At 44.4% G+C, this 21,255-nt stretch overlaps 1 protein-coding gene across 2 annotated transcripts in view; it reads right to left on the bottom strand.

Annotated features, from left to right (window-relative positions):
- LOC149197348 (PX domain-containing protein EREL1-like) overlaps positions 1-21,255 on the bottom strand; it is a 195,574-nt gene that overhangs the window by 76,647 nt on the left and 97,672 nt on the right. The window lies entirely within an intron of this gene.

The raw sequence follows: 21,255 nt of genomic DNA, 5'->3' as shown, positions 1-21,255 counted from the left end.
CTAACCTAGTAGGCTAGTGCACTGCAACAGGCCAAATTCCAACCCCATAATTTTCTGCGCACTGCAACAAACCCATCTAGGGTCAACGGTAGGGATCATTTTAAAAATATCATCATTATTGTTTCCTTCAATTCCCAGTAATTTCTATTAAATATACATAATTACAGAGCATTTTACCAAAAACAAAAGGGCAGCAAATAGTGGTAGTTAAAAATGTCCCCCACTTTAACTCAATAAACTTTACTAACAAAAGTCAAAAAGCATCCTTTGGTTCTTCAAGCATATATAAATTAATATTGTCAATAAAGCGTTCCAAAGAAGGACACCAAAACACCAAGTGTCCATTGAAATGCAATAAACCAATCACACTTCATCAAATCAAAAGTCTAAAATTAGCATTGTTGCCAAAGGGGGAAGTTTGTCATTTTTTCTATCTGAAGGCCACACGCCTCATGCTTTTCCATGCAACTGGGAAGGGGGGGCACCTAGCGAAACATTTCCCTATGTCCCCCTTTTGGGGAGATGCGGGGAGACACAAGGGGAAATGTTTCCCCAAAATGGTTGTTTCTGGGCGTCCTCCTATAGATAGGGGGTGCATCCCCCTCAATTTTACGTAATTATCCTTAATAATTTTAAAACATTATAAAAATAATAACAACAATAATTAAAACTAAACAAAAACAAAAAAACATTACAAATATCAAAACCTAAACTATCCCTCACTCATTCGACTTACCAAGCTTACCTTTGCTCAACTTACCCCACGACATTATCCAACTTACAAGTTGACTCAGCATTGTTACCTCTCCTCCCCCCACAGTGTTATTCGACTTACCGGTACACTATTCCTATTCGGCTTAACAATCCATGGGCAGCAACACTATTTGACTTGTCACTTACGAATACCAAGTTACTAAACCACAAGCGACAACATTATTTGAGTCCAACTTGTCACTTACCAATTGAACTTAGAAACTACAGTCCACAGTGCTATCCAAGTCCAATTTACCAATTCAACTTACAATGTGCAACATTATAGCCTAGTTGCCTATCCAACTTACCTCATTCCTACAAGCTATAGTTATACCTCAATCAAGATCCTGCAAAGCTATCCAACTTAAAACTGACATGTTTTACCTCTCCTCAATTGTTACTTCCCATGGAACATTGCTTACCAAGCTACCAATCTAAACTCTTCACCATCTCAGTGCTCATTGCCCAAGTTTCAACTCTGAGTTGAAAATCAACTTAATACAAGCCCCAATGAATTATAGCAAATTGCAAGAAGACTCGAGAGTAAAACCCACGGGCCACGTCAACGTTGAAACCTATCAGCACATTGCACAATTGCGACCTCAAAAGTCACACTCCACACTTCAACCTAAACAGATTGAGTCACATTGAACTACAGTGTTCCATGGGGACGCCTCCCCTAAGGTGGGATGCACACACTTCATGCTTTTCCATGCACCTGGGTAGGGGGCGCCTGGGGAAACATTTCCCCAGGTCCCCCTTTTGGGGAGATGCAGGGAGACACAAGGGGAAATGTTTCCGTAGCGTGGGGGACGTGTTTCCCCAAAATGGTTTCTTCTAAGTGTCCCCCCTTTAGAGAGGGGGCATGCCCCCTCAATTTTGCATAATAAACCTTAAAATTTTAAAAACATTATAGAAATAATAATAATAATAAAATTAAAACTAAAAAAAAAACAATAATAAATATCAAAACCTAAACTATCCCTAACTCACTCATTTGACTTACCAAGCTTACCTTTGCTTGGCTTACCCCATGGTGCTATCCAACTTACCAATTGACTCAGCATTGTTAACTCTCCTCCCCTATGGCGCTATTCGACTTACCAGTCCATTGTTCCTATTCGGCTTTACCAATCCACAAGCGACAACACTATTTGACTTGTCACTTACCAATACCAAGTTACCAAACCACAAGCAACAACGTTATTTGATTCCAACCTATCACTTACCAGTTCGACTTAGAAACTACAATCCACAGTGCTATCCAAGTTCAGTTTACCGGTTCAACTTACAATGTGCAACACTATATCCTAGCTTCTTATCCAACTTACCTCATTGTTACAAGCTACAGTTATACCTCAACCAAACACCCTGTGTTGCTATCCAACTTAAAATTCACCTTTTTTACCTCTGCTCAACCCTTGCCCTCTCCTCAACCGTTACCTCCCGTTGAACATTGCTTACCAAGTTACCAATCTAAACTCTTTGTCATCTTTGTGCTCACTCCTCAAGTTTCAACTCTGATCTAAAAATCAACTTAATACAAGCCCCAAGGAAACAAAGAAAATCGCAACGAAGACTCAAGAGTGAAGACCCACAAGCCACATCAACGTTTAAACCTGTAAGCATGTTGCACAGTTGAGACTTCAAACTCCATACTTAGTCGGCCTGAGCACAGTAGCACAAATTTTAATAGTTGGGAGGTAAGAATTTTTTTCTTTCATTCTATTGCTTGTTATTTTTTAATTTCTCTCATTTCCAAAATTTCAATGCTAAAGCCTAAAACTTAGCATTTTCCATTTTGGAACCATGTAAAATTTAATCAAAAAACCTTCTTGCAGGTCATTAAAAATAAAGAATTTGCACATAAAATTAAAACCCAACAACATGAGCGACCATAACAACAACAACAACAGTGCCTTAATACATATAGTGAATATGATCCACAAAAAAATGCTTTGTTGAGAAATCTAGGACAGTTAGACTAGGTGTGATTTCTCTAAACTTGATAATTGCTTGTGATGTTTTCTTACTTTGACTACTTGTACTTATAATTTGCTTCTTCTTATCTGGATTATTATGGTGTTATTATCATCAAACTGTTATGTTTTGTAGCATCAAATGTGTTCTAGCCACGAAATTTTGTGAAGAGGCTAGAATACATGAGATTTCCAAAACCCAAAAATCGTTTCTAGAAATTCCGACTAGAAGTGTCTCAATTAGATTATTAATTGATTTTTTAAATATTTCCTAAGTCTAAATTTAGGGAATATGGTTAATTAATCAGCATTAAATGAGATAAGGCGAGAATAGTCTAGAAACTCACACATATCGACTCCAAGATGATCCTAGCCATTGATTAAGTTTTAATCTTGGTTGTTGGTGCTCCAACAGTGGATTATAAGAGGAGGTCGATGTGGTGATGGAGAATACACTTGCAGAGTTCGATTTCATTGGCAGATTGATTTCCAGAGTAGCAGCGGTTAGTTGTCGGAGAAAGAGTCTGAGAGATCGAAGCAGTGAGAGAGGGACAAAGACAGTGAGGCTAGAGGAGGCATTCCAGATCCAGCGAGTGCATTTGCAACGAGGCAGAAGAGCCATAGAGAGGTTGATGTTGGGGCAGTGTAGTAGTCTTTAGAGGCAAATCAATTTGCTGAGAAAGAGACACATTTTCAACTCTAGAGGCCGGGAAGGAGTCCTAGAGTGTCAGAGAAGCATCTTTCCAGTCAGCAAGAAACAAAATGACTTCATTAGAGATCAATCTGAGGCTAGACATCCAACCAACTACGCAGAGCAGCGCAGAGGCTGACGCAGAGGGCCAGAGTGTTGTATTTCTGAAGGCAAGCCATGTCGGGAGATTGCCTGAGAGGTGAGGAAAATTCCTTACAAGATTTCTGTCAGTGTTTTTCTCTGTAGGATTGCTAGTATTTTGGCATCCAATTGTACTCAGATTTTCTCACTACTGCATAATAATAAAACCCTCAATTGCGGCACCAGTTTTCCCACATTGGGTTTTTCCAGGGACTAATAATTTCCAGTTTCTACAATAGGATTTCGTTGTTTGGAATTTTCACATGGTATCATAGCGCAATTGATCAGTCAGAGAGCTCATAAGCAAAAGGAAGGAATTTCATTGTTCAAAGTGGGTAGCAGATAGAAATTCCCAAGGGCAACGCAGTCACTTTGCCAAAAGGCAGAGTTACTTGAGGAGATTCAATTTTTTTGAGTGAGGGGCAGGAAAATTCGATCTCTCCACATCGAGTGAGTCTAAAGGCAGAGAGAGCAGCTCAATATTTTTCGTTGGGCAGATCTCTAGCTAGACGCAAAGGATTTATGCAACAATTCGCTAGAGCAGAAACTGCGTCGAGTGGAAGAAGAGCACACCTAGAGGGAAAATTTCTCTCAGGGAACTTCTAGTCTCAAACGTTCAAATTTCCAGTTGCAGATCAGCAATAGCATCTAGCAGAGCCACGCATTCCAGGAGGGGGTGCGAGTAGCAGAGCAACAATCAAGCACAGGGGAAGAGGGAGTTTTCGACATTGTCAAAGATGGCCAATGCAGGGCTGAGAGATCAAGACAGGTTGGATGGTGCTTCCAACTACGTCATCTGGAAGGCAAGGATCTCCTTCCTTCTAGATGAATTTGGCCTAAAGGCATACAATGATAATGGGGTGGTGATTCCCATGGATGCAAATCAACTGAAGGAGTACAGAAAGGAGATGGCACAGGCAAAACGATTGATCCTAGATGGGGTCCGGGATCATGTAGTCTCGCATATAGCTGGCAAGGATACTGCCAAGCAGATGTGGGATGATCTTGCCACGTTGTACCAGGGTACTTCCGAGCAGTGAAAGATGTACCTCGAGGAGAAGTTGAGATGCATCCTGATGCAAAGAGGGGAAGGCATAGACCCCTTCCTTACCAAAATTTAGGAGGTCTGAGACCAACTCTCAATTGTTGGGGCAGTGCCTCAACCCATGGAGCTAGTATGATTAGCTCTCAACAGCGTCTCTAAGGAGTGGTAGGTTTTTGTCCAAAGCATATTGTGCAGAGACACACTACCAGGATGGGATAGGATGTGGGTTGATTTGCAGCAGGAGGAGTTGAGATGAGCTCTTTTATAGAAAGAGCTCCATCAATGGCAGCAACAACAGCAGGCAGAAGATGGTGAAGGAGGAGGAGAATGTGGCCCTTGCATCTAAGGGTCCCATTCAAGGACAAGGAGAGCAGAGGAGGAAGAAGAAGGACCTGTCAAAGATCAAGTGCTTCAGATGTGGTGAGCTTGATCACTACAGTACCTAGTGTCCTCTCAGGAAGAAGGACAAGGAGGAGAAGCAAGACCAGCAGGCAGCTTCTACAAAGATCGATAGGCTTTCATCCAGGCTTGGAGGAAGACTTAGCTATGTTCATCGATATACCTCAGGGAGTGAGGTGGGGTGACCTGGTGATGTAGCCCCAAAGCACTACTGATGGGCTAGATCCTTAAGGATTCCACCTCTTGGATCAATATCTGGCTACAAGGGCCCACATTATTGAGTAGCAATCAGATGCCAAAGTGACAGTTGCAGAGACTAGTAGCAGTGACATGTTGGGAGGCGCAATGCAGAGTTTGTAGCAGTGCAATTGGCATAGTGCAGATTCAGCAGTAGCGCAAATTCCTCAGTGACAATGCAGATGCTAGTAGTAGTCAGGACTCGGGTGACAAATGCATCATACTAAAGACAGGTGGTTCAATTTTGGATGTCATTCAGTTGCAGATGTTGCAGTAGCAGCAACAACAAAGTTGCAGTGCAGATGCATTGTTGGCAGCGGTTCAGCAGGGTCAGTAGTAGCACAAATGCATCGCATATCAGAGTTGCGCAGTGGCTGGTGGGCAGAAGTAGCCAGACATCAGCAGCGTGACAAGGGATGATGTAGATAAGATAAGATAAGATAAGATAATTTTATTAATGTCCAACAAATGACCATAATAGATCAATGGGACTGTTAGTTACAATGACTACATCATGCCAAGCCGGTGGACCAAACGGTCCCCTTTAACATTTCTTAAAAAGCAGAAATACATCTATAATCTAAGTAAATGTAAATGTAGAAGCTAGAAGCTCTCGGCTTTGAAACAAAGGCAGAGAGGAGTCTCCTGCCCAGTTCCTACTCCTAACATCCGAGGTCAAGAGAAGAAAACTGAGAGAAGTTTGTCAAACATTGTTGTCTTGTGGGCATACTGTGCTGTCGCTTGGAGGTTCTAGGGTGCCTCCCAAGGGTGGATCCAATCCTGGAGCACTGGTGCAGTCTGGTGGGTCGGCCCCCCGAGACCGCCCTGATCTGCTCTCAGTGTCTGTGGGTCGGTCAATGGTTCCTTTGGTGCCCCGCGCTGATGGTAGCGCCCTAAAGAAGTCCGTGATCTTCTGCGTGGTGTCCAATCTAGTGGGGGGCTGAAGAAAATGGGCCCGAAATCTGAAGGCCTCCTGGAGATAAAGTGCAAGGCATCTCTGATCAACATATCTGAGGAAGCTGGTCAAAGTCTGAGAAGACCTGAAGAGACAATGGAAACAACCTCGAATCTCGTAGTAAGCAGGGCATCCGAAGATGAAGTGTGTCTCTGTCTCTATCTCCTGTAAGTGACAGAGCTGGAAAATTCTATCTGCCCTATCGATGTGGTGATTTGTCTCCACCCGGAGTCTGTGAGACCCAACTCTGAGTTGCCCGAGGGGGATTCTAAGGGCATGCATCCAATGCTGGAACATGTACTGGGGTCTGATGATGAGCCCATCCCTGATCTCCAGGCAATGCTCTGCGTAGAAGGCCATTTTTGGACGCAACCCATTGGGAGGATTGGTCCATGTGTTCTGAATGTATCGTCTGTAAATATCCTCCTTGATGATTTTATTCAACTCTTGCTGATTGGGAAGGAAGTGGCCTGGAGCATTTAGAGAGTACTGAAAAGGAGGGGGATGGTCAATCTGGATTCCTGAAGCCTCCAGAAGCTTTGTCACACCGGTGTACACACATTTGGATCGGCCTGTCTACGTATAGGGGATGTTCTCCGAGGAGCAATATGCTAAATATGGGTATCTATCACGACCCTTCCTCATGTCTGCCAAGCCTCGGAGCCTGTGTAGGAGCGACACTACCCTGAATATCACCTCTAGGCGGAAAGGTTGAGCTCCGAACTCTGCTAGAATGATGTGTTGAGGAACTGTCTGCTTGCACCTAATGAAACAGCACAAAAGGAGGGTCTGGACCCGCTCCGCTGAAGCCCAATCTAACTCTAGGAGAGAGGGACCCCAAATCTCTGAGCCGTAAAGCACTGTGGGGCGAATCAAAGTGTCCATGATGCTCATTTTGGACGAGATGTCCTGGAAATGGTGCCGGAAACACTGCCTCTCCAGAAGGGCTAGGGAGCCATACCCTTTGTTGATCCGAGGCTGAAGAGCTTGTCGCACGCTGAAGCGAGGCCCTGAAAACTAAACTCCCAAATATGTATAGGTGCTGACAATCTCAATCTCTCCTCCTTTAAATAGGAAGTGGAAGTCCAAGGTTTTCTTGACTCCATTGAAGATAATCACTTTGGTTTTACCCAAGTTCACAGTTAGATGCCTCCGGTCACAAAAAGCTGCAAGAGCATCCAGCTGTCTCTGAAGGCCTTCTTGGGAGGAGGTAATCAGGGCAATATCATCTGCAAAGAGGAGGATGGAAATCAAGACCTAGTGAAGAAGACACCCATCTGTATCCTGGATATGCTCCCGAAGGAAAGACTCAAGCTCATCGATATAGATCCCGAATAAAGTAAGAGAAAGGGGGCATCCTTGCTTGACTCCAATGGTGCTTCGGATGAAATCTGACATCCACCGACTGTGCGTAGACGGCCAAGGACAACCTCATAGAGGCGCATGATCGCTGTTAAGAGAGTCGAGGCAATCTCTCTTAGCCTCTGGAAAAGATCTTCCCTCGAGACTGAGTCAAAGGCCTTCCGGAAGTCTACAAAGTAGCAGTACACTTCAGAGGATCGATGCCTAGCTTCCTCGATCACCGCACGAAGAGTAAGGATGTGGTCGATCGTCTGATGGTTTGGGCGGAATCCTGCTTGGCCCTTGGCCCTGAGTTGTCTCTGCTGAGGGTGTTGACAGGGTGTTGTGGCAGCAATTGCAACACTAAAACACATTCCTCACTAAGAGGGAGTGTTAGTTATTGTAGCATTGAATGTGTTCTAGCCACAAAATTGTGTGGAGAGGCTAGAATACATGAGATCTCCAAAACCCAGAAATTGTTTCTAGAAATTCTGACTAGAAGTGTCTCAATTAGATTATTAACCGAGCTTTTAAATATTTCCTAAGTCTAAACTTAGGGAATATGGTTGATTAATCAATATTAATTGAGATAAGGCAAAAATAGTTTAAAAACTCACACGGATCGACTACAAGATGATCCTCGCCATTGATTAAGTTTTAATCTTGGTCGTTGGTGCTCCAACAGTGGATTATAAGAGGAGGTCGATGTGGTGATGGAGAATACAATTGTAGAGTTCGATTTCATTGGCAAATTGATTTCCAGAGTAGCAACAGCCAGTTGCCGGAGAGAGAGTCGAAGAGATCGAAGCAGTAAGAGAGGGGTAGAGACAATGAGGTTGGAGAAGGCATTCCAGATGCAACAAGTGCATTTGCAGAGAAGCAGAAGGGCCACAGAGAGGCTGACGCTGGGGCAGTGCAATAGTCTCTAGAGGCAAATTGATTTGCTGAGAAAGAGAGAGGTTTTCAATTCCAGAGGTCGAGAAGGAGTCCCAAAGTGCCGAAGAATCATCTTTTCAGTCAGTAGGAGGCAGAACGACTTCACCAGAGATCAGTTTGAGGCTAGACGTCCAGCCAACTACGCTACGGCTGCCTCGAAATTCATGCCCAAATCTACCTCAAAGTTCATGCCCTTGCTGTCCCTCGATTTTTTTGTTGTCCCTCTTCCTCGATATCTGTGCTTTTCTCCTACTATACAATTTTGCCTTGGGATGCGTGCCAATAAATGTTGTTGCCCAGATTTGTTGAAATGTCTTCTTGCTGCTCTCCTTCACTTCCTCACTGCTCGGAAATTTTCTCCTTGCTCTCTCTTCTCTTTTTCTCAAATGCTCATGAAAGAATGAATGATCTTTTTCCCTTCTCTTCTCCTTTTACTCTCTAAATGACCTCTTGGGTTACCCTAAGATCTAATGGTTGAGATTCAATTATATCTAAGAATGAGAATAAATGTACATTTAATTCTCACTTTCTATTTTTTAACTCACCCACTTAGCCTTTTATTTCCATAGTCACTTTTTCACTTTCTAATTCTTCATTGACTTTAATAAAGTCACCTTTAAATTAGAATGTAACTTTACCACTTATAAAGTTACTTTTAAATTAGAATGTAACTTTACCACTTATAAAGTCACTTCTAAATTAAATTGACTTTACCACTTATAAAGTCACTTTAGGAGAAAAGTACAAATAAATTTGGACACTTTTCCCTAGACCAAAGATCAAAGCCTTAGGGAACCACTTGTCCTCTGGTACCCAAATTTTAACAATTTATCCTTGATCGAGTGAGGGATCATGTTGTACGTGACATTGTTGGCAAAGGGACTACCAAGGAGATGTGGGATGCCTTGGCCACATTATATCAGGGATCTTTCGAGTAGCGGAAGGTGTACTTGGAGCAGAAGATGAGATCCACGCAAATGCAAAAGGGGGAACGCATTGATTCGTTTCTTGCAAAGCTTCAGGAAATTCGAAACTTGTTGGTAGTTGTGGGATCATTACCTCAACCTACCAAGATGGTGAGGATGGCCTTGAATTCGGTCTCAGAAGACTGGCAAGTATTTGTCCAGAGTATCCTGGGCAGAGAGAAATTGTCGGATGGGAGGGGATGTGGGTCACTCTTCAGCAAGAAGAGATGAAGCGAGACTTGGTTAAGTGCAAACTTGACAGCACTAGGAGCAGTGGGATGAAGCCCAAGGAGGAGGAGGAGAATGCAACTCTTGCATCTAAGGGGCAGCAGGAGCAGCAGAAGCGGAAGAAGAACGTCACAAAGATCAAATGTTTTTGGTGTGGTGAACTTGGTCACTATGCTACGCAGTGTCCTCTCAAGAAGAAGGACAAGGATGAGAAACATGATCCGCAGGCTACAGCTGCAAAGATCAAGGAGTTTGCCATGATTGCCTAGACACCTCCAGGGGAAGGGTGGGGTGATCTAGTATTGTAGTTCAAAAGAGCTGCAAATGGCTAGATCCTTAAGGAGTCCACCTCTTGGATCAATATTTTGCTACGGGAGTCCATATCAGAAGTGGCATGATGGACCAGTGTCAGTTTGTGCATAGGAGAATTGCACTGACAATTGCAGTGGCTAGGAGCGCCAGAGACTAAGCAGTGCAAAACAGAGTTGGCAGTAGTGCAGTTAGCACAGAGTAGAGTCAGCAACAATGCAGAGGCTTCATAGGGTCAGTGCAGAGACTAGCAGCAATCAGAACTCCAACAACAAATGCATCATGTTGAACACTTATTCAGTATTTTGGATTCTTTTATGTTGCTATTGCAGCAGCAACAACAGTTGGAGAAGGTTGCAGTGCAGATGCAGTGTTGGCAGTGGCAGGGCTAGCAGCAGCACAAATGCAACAATGGCGCAATAGTTGGTGGGCAGTGACGCTAGACATCAGCAACGCAGAAGGAGATGTTACAGAATTAGGGTGATGCTTCTGCAGGGTGCATTACTAGAGCACATTCCTTGCTAAGAGGGAGCGTTGATTTCTGGTAGCATCGGATGTGCTCTAAGCCTTAAATTTTGCAGGGAGGCTAAGGCACATGTATTCCACAATACCCAGAAATCGTTTTAGGAAATTCCACCCGAAGGAGGTTTTATTAAAATAATTAATTATTTTTAAGGGTATCTAAGTCTAAACTTAGGAAATTAAAATAATTAAAGGGTATTAATTAAACTGGGGATGAAACTTCTAAAAGAAGACAAGGATCAAGTCGAAATGATCTAAGCCATTGATTAGAATCTAATCTGCGTCGTTGATTACTCAACTAGAGGATTATAAGAAAGAGGTTTGATGGGCATTTCGAAAACACATGGAGAGAGATCAAGAGATTGAATTTCTCAGATAGGGCAGCGTAGCAGTTGCTAGAGAAGTGATCGAACTAATTTCTTACAGTGAGGGGTAGGGATAGTTTCTGAAGGAAGATTTCCTGATTCGGGGATACATCGCAGAAGACGCAGAGAGAGATCCAGAAGACGCAGCACAAAGCCACGCTGGGCAGCGTAGGGCGACACTGAGGCAAGGCAGAGTCAGAGAGGAGATACAGAATTTGTTGGAGAATCAAGTTTCAGAGTCAAAAGTCGAGGTGTGAGACCGGGAGGGCAAAAAGTATAAGTTCCAGAGGCAAAGCGATCAGCGAGAAGGAGTGACGTAGTCCCCTCTAGCTGTGACGTAGAGCGGCGCAATGATTGCATAGAAACTGCGCAGACACAGCTAGGAGCTAGCCATTTAGTCACTGGATCAATACTGGATCGCCAGTGATAGTGTGAGGTATATCTCACTCATCTCTCTATCAGTCAGATTCTCTGTATTGGATAGCCAGTAAGGTCTGTATTGGATACCAAGTCTTGTAAAGGTGTTCCCTACCTTAATAGAGGTGGCTAGTGGTCGACACTATTAGGTGTTTCCAACCCTTAAGGGGAAGTGACAGTTTCGAGGTCAACCCCTCAATCAATTGTGGAAATTTCATCTATCAAAACAACTCGAAATTATTTTCCTAATTGTTAATTTTATTTAACAATTTATTTGCAGTTTGCTATGGCAAATACCAAATTAGTTTCGCTTCGGCCCGTTAACCCACCCACTCCTCTGTCTGGTCTTATTCCGAGCATCGCAGGACACTGATACCAACCAAGCTGCCAGCTGTCGTCATTCTTCCTTTTCTTAATGGGTAAGGAGCCTGCCCTACCTGCCATACATCTGTTGAACGGTTCGCCACTGTGATTTTCACAAATAAAAACTACGGAAATAATAGCGCTGCAATCTGAGAAAATACTAGCACACACATATAAATTGACATCGTTATTTTTGAACAATTGTCCCCGGAAAAACCCAACTTGGAAAACTCAACGCCAGCAGTAAGGGTTTTTATTATTATGCAGTGTGAAAATCTGAGTACAATCTATGGATGTCTGACTAGCAATCCAAAAACAAGTAAATTTGGGCAAAATTATTTTAAGGGAATTACCCTTCTTCCATGAGCAACCTCGGCACTGCCTCTAATGAAGTCATTATGCCTATCTCTACTGAGGAAATCGCCTTTCCGACACTCTAAACCTTCTACCCAACCTTTGGAACTGAGAACAATTTTTTCCTCAGCTAAATCGAATTGTCCTTTGAAGCTAACTACGCAGTCTTTTGCGCTGCCTCATTGGGAATAACTCGACCCTCTTGCTACTAACTCTCCGAATCTGGAAAATCTCCTCTAGACTCATTGTCCTTGCCCCTCACTCACTGCTTCAATCTCAAGCTCTCCGGCAAATGACTGTTGCTACTCTGGAAATCGATCTGCTAAGGAAATCGAACTTCTGGTGTTCTAGAGTATCTTCTCCAAGTGCCCATCGACTTCCTCTTATAATCCACTATTGGAGCACCAACGGCCAAGATTAAAACTTAATAAATGGCTAGGATCATGTTGGATTCGATCTGTGTGAGTTTCTAGATGATTTGCACCTTGACTTAATTATTTTTTATTAATTAGCCATATTCCCTAAGTTTAGACTTGGGAAATATTTAAAAACCGACTAATAATCTAATTAAGCCATTTCTAAGTGGAATTTCCAAAAATGCTTTCTGGGTTTTGGAGATCCGTTGTATTCTAGCCTCTCCAACAAATTTTGTGGATAGAACACATTCAATGCTACAGAAACTAACACTCCCTCTTAGCGAGGACTGTGTTCTCTCTAGTGTTATACATTCTGCCACAATACCTTGTCTCTGTATCACCTCTTGTCACGTTGTTGATGTCTGGCCACTGTGACTCCTTGCCACTGCCCACCGACCACTGCACATCTCTGATGTTGCCTATGTGTTGTTGTTGACCCTGTTGTACTACTGCCAACACTGCATTTGCACGGCAACCCTCTCATCTGTTGTTGTTGCAACTGCAACATCTGCACCTGAGAAACATCCAAAATAGTAAATTATTGAATCAACTTTGTTCAGTATGATGCATCTGTCTCCTAAGCCCTGATTGCTACTAGCCTTTGCATTGTCTGAAGAATTTGTGTTGTTGTTGACTTTGCATTGTGCCACTCTACATTGCGCTTCCCAGCATCTGACTGCAACTAGTTTGCAAGTGTCACTCTGGCATTTGACTGCATCTTCTGACATTGATCCAACCTGCTACTAAATACTGCGGGCCCCCATAGCCAGGTAATGATCCATGAGGTGGACTCCTCAATGGACCCTGCCCATCTGGCACGCTGGAGTTTCATACTCCTCCTCCTCCTAGATCTGGTGCCCCACTATCTCCTATCGAGCCTAGTCCTTGGTTGGGACACTTCCTTTCTTTGCAACTAACACTTCCTCCGGCACCTGTCTCTGGCAACTGGAAGTTGATCTACTGCCTAGATCTGCATTCTAGCTAACTCACACAGCCTCTTTTGGAAATATCATATGGTCATCCCTCCAAAGCTGTAAAAATATAGAAACTCTAAACTGGAGAAAATAAACCCGAAATCACCCTCTCTTCCTTGCTCGGCTGCTCGATCTGCTACTCGCACTCCCTTTTGGAGTGAGAAGATCTACTCACAACCACTGCCAATCTGCAACTGGAAAAATTAGATCTCTAAACTAGAGATCCCCTGATAGAAATTTTCCCACTGTTGTGTGTGTTTTTCTCTTCCACACCACAATCGAAAAGTGGATCAGTACAGTGACAGAGAGGCGCAGACTTGACCTACGCAGTGCCCGGTCACCTTTCTCAGTCAGGAAGGATTGTCGCCCGTGGCCAGGAGGTGTGGATTTTGTTGGTGTCGGGGTTGCGCAGAGCCTAGAGGCTCTAACCTTTAGTTTGTTGGGGCATAGGAGGTTGTGGGTAAGTTGCGGAGTGAAGCCGGTGGGGTACTGTAGTCAGAACAATACCTAACAGGGCAAGACCAAGGAGGAGGGAGTTGTTGCTGATGATTTCTAGCCAAGAAATCTAGATTAGTGGTGCAGTTGTACTAATGATCAAAGTGGGGGCATCTCGACATTGGCAGAGGGGTTTCCAAGAGGGAAATCGAGGCTCAGAGGGAGTCATACCGAGAACTTTTAGGAGGGAAGTAATGAGACTCGGAAGAGTCGAAAGAGGAGCAGCGAAATGGCAGTGAATGGGGTAAGAAATCAGAACAGACTGGACGAAGCCTCAAACTTTGTAGTTTAGAAAGGCATGATCTTTTCCATTCTAGACAGGAATCGTCTTAAGCACTTCGCCTTGAACACGATAGCGATCCCAGTTGACCCACCTGAGAACAAAAAGTACGAGGCAATGGCGAGGGCCAAGAGCATCATCCTTGACGGGGTCAAGGACCATGTAGTACCACATATTATCGAAAAGGACACGGCAAATGCAATGTGGGAGGCCCTGACGAAATTGTATTAGCATACTTTCGTGCAAAGGAAGATGCTACTAGAAAATCAGTTGTGGTCATACCAAATGCAAAAGGGAGAACAAATAGACACCTTCCTCAGTCGATTAAAGGAGATTCGGGATCAGCTGACTTCCATAGGGGCCACACCGGATGAGGAGATGTTGGTGAGGACCGCATTGAATGCAGTCTCAGAGGATTGGGAGGTATTTGTCCAGAGCATACTGGGCAAGTTGACCCTTCCAGATTGGAAGGAACTATGGGCAGCTCTTCGTCAAGAAGAGATCAAAAGGCTAACCAAGGCAAGAAGCAGCGGCAAGGGAGTCAAAATCAAGGAGGAAGAGGAGGATGTTGCCCTAGCATCTAAGGGAAAGCGGGAGAAACGGAAGAAGAAGGACCTCTCCAAGGTCAAATGCTTCCACTATGGGGAACTGGGTCACTATGCGAACCAGTGTTTGAGGAAGAAGACCAAGGGAGAGGCTTCTGAGACCAAGGCTACGCCAGCAAGGACGGAGAAAGAAGTAGAGACAGATGATGACTGTGCCATGAGTGCTCATGCACCACTTGAGAGGAAGTGGGGAGACATTGAGCTGTGGTCAGACGGACTACAGGCGATGAGAGGCAAGATCCTCGAGGTACCCAACCTCTTGGATTATACCTTGTTACGGGAGCCTCGAAGAGGAGTAGCAGGACTGGCGGATGTCGGTAGAGACAGATGTGGATGGAGCGACAAAGGGAGCTACAGTGCAGGAGTCCGAGGACAACGTGAGGCAGCAGTGCGAGATGCACAGAGTTGTTGCAGCAACACTAAGGTCAGAGAGGGAGCACTTGTCAATGACAGAGGGAGCTTCAGCATCGGGAGTGTTTCTAGCCTGATGGAGATGTCAGAGTTGGGAGATCAGTTACTTACTTCACAGTAACTGAGTTGCAGTGCAGTTGTTAGCAGTGGTAGTGCTATGGGCAACACGATGCAGCATCATGAGAGGAGTTGCAATGCAGATGCAGCAGTGGCAGTGGCAAGGCCATGCGCAGCAGCACGGATGCAGAGGGAGTTGTCGTACAGATGCAGCAATGGCAGGGCCATGGGTAGCAATACAAGATGCAACAATGCAGAGGATGTTGGGTAGGGAGGCTTAGCATCCGCACAAGGACCGATGCCAGATGATCAGGGTGATGCTCAGTGAGGAGTATTACTAGAGCACAGTCCTCGCTAAGAGGGAGTGTTGATTTGGGGTAGCATCGGATGTGCTCTAGCCACGAAAATTGGTGGAGAGGCTAAAGCACATGAGATCTCCAATACCCAAAAATGGTTTGGGCAGAATCTAACCAGTTTGGGAGATATTAAAATAATTAATATTTTTAATGGAGTCCCTAAGTCTAAACTTAGGGAAAATAAAATATTAATGTGAATTAATATAAAACTGAGTTAGAATGGTCCAAAAGTCATGGATCAAGCTAGATCTAATCTTAGTCGTTGATTAGGGACTTAATCTCGGTCGTTGAAATGTCAACAAGAAAAGTATAAGAGGAGGCTTGAGGGTCACTTGGAGAACACACAGAGTTGATCAAGAATTCGATTTTCTGAGGCAGGGCTTGCTGAAGAAATAGGAGTGATCAGAGTTGCAACTGGGGGGCAGTGAATGCAGTAGAAGAGAGGCAGAGATAGTATCGGGAGCATCAACACAGAAGCCGAGAGAGGGTTGACGCAGAGCCAGCTAGAGGCCACGCAGAAACAGCCAGAGGCCACGCAAAGGCAGCGAGGAGTTGCACAGAGCCTAAGGAGGGCCAGCGTGGGAGACACATAGGCTCCAAAAGCTCACGCATAGCCCAGAGAGGCTAACGCTGGGCATACGCTGGGCCAAAGAGGATGACGCAAACCCTAGAGGTTGACACTGGGAAATTTTGTGTGGCAGATTGTGACTGATATCTGTCTCCGGCTAAGAGGTACTACTGTCGAGGGCATTCTCTGTTGGGTGAGCCATTTCTGTCACCCAGATTGTATTCTGAAACTGCTTAATAATAAAACCCTCGATAGCTGCACCGGTTTTCCCGCATTAGGTTTTTCTAGTGACATTAGTCCAAAAATAACAGTGTCCCTTGTGTGCTTGTTTTTTCCTTCAGTCGATGATCTGTACGTGTTGAGACTGTACTTGTATTTATTTTCAGTATTTACATGGTAAATAACTTGTTAATTAACAGAACAAGTAGGAAGAAATAAATCAAAAATTATAGGAAGGATTTCTAACAATTCGACTTAGAAATTCCAATATGGTATTAGAGCGTGGTTGCAGATCACAAGATAACTGAGGGCATCAGCCGAGTAGAGCAGCAGCAGCAGAAACAGTTGTCACGAGTGACAAAAGTTGTTCATAGCTGAAAAGCAGCAAGCAAGGGGGTGATGCAGTGCCTACGTCATCAGTTCAAGCCGGGAAGAGGATCAGCGCAGTGGCAAAGAGGAGCAGACCTAACCTACGGAGTGCCTAGTCACCTTTCTTAGTTAGGAAGGATTGACACCCGTGGCCAGGAGGTGCGGATTTTGTTGGTGCCGGGATTGCGCAGAGCCTAAAGGCTCTAACCTTAAGTTTGTTGGGACATAGGAGGTTGTGGGTAAGTTGCGGAGTGAAGCTGGTGAGGTATTGTAGTCTGAATAATACCTAACAGTGCAAGACCAAGGAGGAGGGAGTTGTTGCCAATGATTTCTAGCCAAGAAATCTAGATCAGTGGTGCAGCTGCACTAATGATTGAAGTGGGGGCATCTCGACATTGGCAGAGAGGTTTTCAGGAGAGAAATCAAGGCTCAGAGGGAGTCAAACGAGAACTTCCAGGAGGGAAGTAGTGAGACTCGGAAGAGTCGAAAGAGGAAAAGCGAAATGGCAATGAATGGGGTAAGAGATCAGGATAGACTGGACGAAGCCTCAAACTTCGTACTCTGGAAAGTCAGGATCTTGTCCGTTCTCGACAGGAATCGTCTCAAGCACTTCGCCTTGAACACGATAGCGATCCCAATTGACACGGCTGAGAACAAAAAGTACGAGAAGGCAATGGCGAGGGCCAAGAGCATCATCCTTGACAGGGTCAAGGACCATGTAGTACCACATATTGCTGAAAAGGACACAAAAAATCCGATGTGGGAGGCCTTGACGAAATTGTATCAGCATACTTTTGTGCAGAGGAAGATGCTTCTAGAAAATCAGTTGCGGTCATACTAGATGCAAAAGGGAGAACAGATAGACACTTTCCTCAATCGATTGAACAAGATTCGGGATCAGTGGACTTCCATAGGGGCCACGCCAGATGAGGAGATGTTGGTGAGGACCGCATTGAACGCAGTCTCAGAGGATTGGGAGGTATTTGTCCAAAGCATACTAGGCAAGTCGACCCTTCCGCAATGGGAGGAACTGTGGGCGGCTCTTCGTCAAGAAGAGATCAAAAGGCTAACCAAGGCGGGAAGCAGTGGCAAGGGGGTCAGAATCAAGAAGGAGGAAGAGGAGGATGTTGCCCTAGCATCTGAGGGAAAGCAGGAGAAACGAAAGAAGGACCTCTCCAAGGTCAAATGTTTCCACTGTGGGGAACTGGGTCACTATGCGAGCCAATGTCCGAGGAAGAAAAGCAAGGGAGAGGCTTCTGAGGCCAAGGTTGTGCCAGCAAGGGCGGAGAAAGAAGTAGAGACAGATGATGATTGTGCCATGAGTGTTCATGCGCCACTTGAGAGGAAGTGGGGAGACATCGAGTTGTAATCAGACGGACTACAGGCGATGGGGGGCAGGATCCTCGAGCTACCCAACCTCTTGAATTATACCTTGCTATGGGAGCCCCGAAGAGGAGTAGCAGGACTGGCGGATGTGGATGGAGCAACAGAGGGAGCTACAGTGCAGGAGTCTGAGGACAGCGTGAGGCAGCAATGCGAGATGCACAGAGTTGTTGCAGCAATGCAGAGGTCAGAGAGGGAGCACTTGTCAGTGACAGGGAGCTTCAGCATCGGCAGCGTTTCTAGCCTGACGGAGATGTCAGAGTTGGGAGATCAGTTACTTACTTCTCAGTCACTGAGTTGTAGTGCAACAGTTACCATGTGGCAGTGTTATGGGCAGCATGATGCAACATGATGAGAGGGGTTGCAGTGCAGATGCAACAGTGGCAGTGGCAGGGCCATGGGCAGCAGCATGGATGCAGAGGGAGTTGTCATACAGATGCAGCAGTAGCAGTGGCAGGGCCATGGGTAGCAGTACAGGATGCAGAAGTGCAGAAGATGTTGGGCAGAGAGACTTAGCATCAACACAAGGACTGATGCTCAGTGAGGAGTATTACTAGAGCACAATCCTCGCTAAGAGGGAGTGTTGATTTCGGGTAGCATCGAATGTGCTCTAGCCACGAAAATTGGTGGAGAGGCTAAAGCACATGAGATCTCCAATACCTAGAAATGGTTTGGGCAGAATCTAACCAGTTTGGGAGATATTAAAATAATTAATATTTTTAATGGAGTCCCTAAGTCTAAACTTAGGGAAAATAAAATATTAATGTGAATTAATATAAAACTGAGTTAGAATGGTCCAAAAGTCATGGATCAAGCCAGATCTAATCTTAGTCGTTGATTAGGGACTTAATCTCGGCCATTGAAATTTCAACGAGAAAAGTATAAGAGGAGGCTTGAGGGTCACTTGGAAAACACACCGAGTTGATCAAGAATTCGATTTTCTAGGGCAAGGCTTGCTGAGGAAATAGAAGGAGTGATCAGCGTTGCAGCAGAGGGGCAGTGAATGCACTAACAGAGAAGCAGAGATAGTACTAGGAGCATCAATGCAGAAGCCAAGAGAGGGTTGACGCAGAGCCAGCTAGAGGCCACGTAGACGGTAGAAGCAACCAGAGGCCACGTAGAGGCAGCCAAGCGCTGCGCAAAGCCTGCGTGGGAGACACAGAGGCTCCAGAAGCTGACGCAGAGCCCAAAGAGGCTGACATTAGGCCAGATAGGCTGACACTGGGCAGACGCTGGGCTAGAGAGGTTGACGCTGACCCTCGAGGTTGACACTGGGAGATTTCGTGGGGCTGATATCTGTCTCCGACTAAGAGGTACTACTACCGAAGGCATTCTCTGTTAAGTGAGCCATTTCTAGCACCCAGATTGTATTCTGAAACTGCTTAATAATAAAACCCTCAGATAGCTGCACCAGTTTTCTCGCATTGGGATTTTACGACGACATTAGTCCAAAAATAACAGTGTCACTTGTGTGCTTGTTTTTTCCTTCAGTTGATGTTCTGTACGTGTTGAGACCATACTTGTATTTATTTTCAGTGTTTACATGGTAAATAACTTGTCAATTAACATAACAAGTAGGAAGAAATAAATCAAAAAGACAGGAAGGATTTCTAACAGTTAGACTTAGAAATTCCAACAGCAACTAACTGCTTCTACTCTAGAAATCGATCTACCAAGGAAATCGAACTTCTGGTGTTCTGGGGTATCTTCTCCAAGGGTCCATCAACTTCCTCTTATAATCCATTGTTGGAGCACCAACGGCCAAGATTAAAACTTAATCAATGGATAAGATCATCTTGGAGTCGATCCTTGTGAGTTTCTAGATGATTCGCACCTTGACTTAATTAATTCTAATTAATTAGCCATATTCCCTAAGTTTAAACTTAGGAAATATTTAAAAATAGACTAATAATCTAATTAAACCATCTCTAAGTGGAATTTCTAAAAACGATTTTTGGGTTTTGGAGATCTCATGTATTCTAGCATCTCCACCAAATTTCATGACTAGAACACATCCGATGCTATAGAAACTAACATCAATAGCTGTTACCGTAAATTTATGATAATGGAGGGGAAAAGGCTTCATGGCCAAGTGCCATGGTCAAGGGGACTCATTGATGCAGTGTCCACATCCCGAACATATGAATGTGAAGAAAGGCACAATCGTAGAGGAATGAGTTACCCTGCTCGACCTGCTTTTTCCACCCCTCTTGTGCACCTTTTACTTCTTCATAATGCTTTTTATTATCGCATATAGCTCAAAGGTAAGAGCTTGCTCTTTATCATGTAGCATTTATATTACCCCTTCAGATTAGACAGTTTATCACTCATCCTAGTTGGGACACACAAGGGTTCCTTTTGATATAAAAGAGCATCACTGCTCAAGAATCAGGTGATGGCTAATGAGGAGGGTAGAGCTCATGCTTGGCTTTTGTCCACGTGCTAACTTATATCCCTGGCCATCTTTTACATTTTGGTTTTCTTTTTCTTTTGTTGTTTCCATGATATGCTTTTACATTCTTTTATCTGCATCAACCTCCAAGGCAATAGTTTTCCGACCCTACCCAAGGTGTGTGGACATATGGGTGCCAAATCCCAAAGAACCAATGACAAGTTAAACCCAAAGGATGGATATTCCATATCAGTCTTGTCATGTGTGATAGAAATTGTCAAATATGGTATAGGGGATAATGTTGGATAATGAACATGCTATCTCAATCCGGGTTCTCCAAGTAGTGCCTCTCCTATGACCTCAAGGCCTTAAGGAAGGTCCCACTAGACTAGGGCTAAAGATTAACCCCCTTAATAAGGTGAGAGAACTCAATATTGGTCAATCTTCCAGATCACCCCTTCATCCATACTAAATGCTCAAAACAAACAAGTATAAGCGACCAATTGCAAAATGATCTAAGTACCTTTTGAATAGTAGCCCATCTTCATCCAAATGGTAATGTCAGATGGGTGAAGGTATATGGTTGATGCAAATGGAAGAGGCACATGGCATATCATCGTCAAATAATGGTTGTCAAGGGACGTTGGCTGGTAGGCTATCCGGTTGGCTGTCAAATGAAGGAGAAAAGTTTTCTCCTATGGGGTTTACACATTTTGGTAGGTAACAGGGC

This window comes from Pinus tabuliformis, chromosome 2_2, assembly GCF_031772625.1.
Source record: "Pinus tabuliformis cultivar Carrire ecotype Pingquan chromosome 2_2, CPIR1, whole genome shotgun sequence".
Classification (NCBI taxonomy): Eukaryota; Viridiplantae; Streptophyta; class Pinopsida; order Pinales; family Pinaceae; genus Pinus; species Pinus tabuliformis.
Note: the sequence above shows the minus strand (reverse complement) of the source record. Positions and strands in the feature narration are given on the sequence as shown.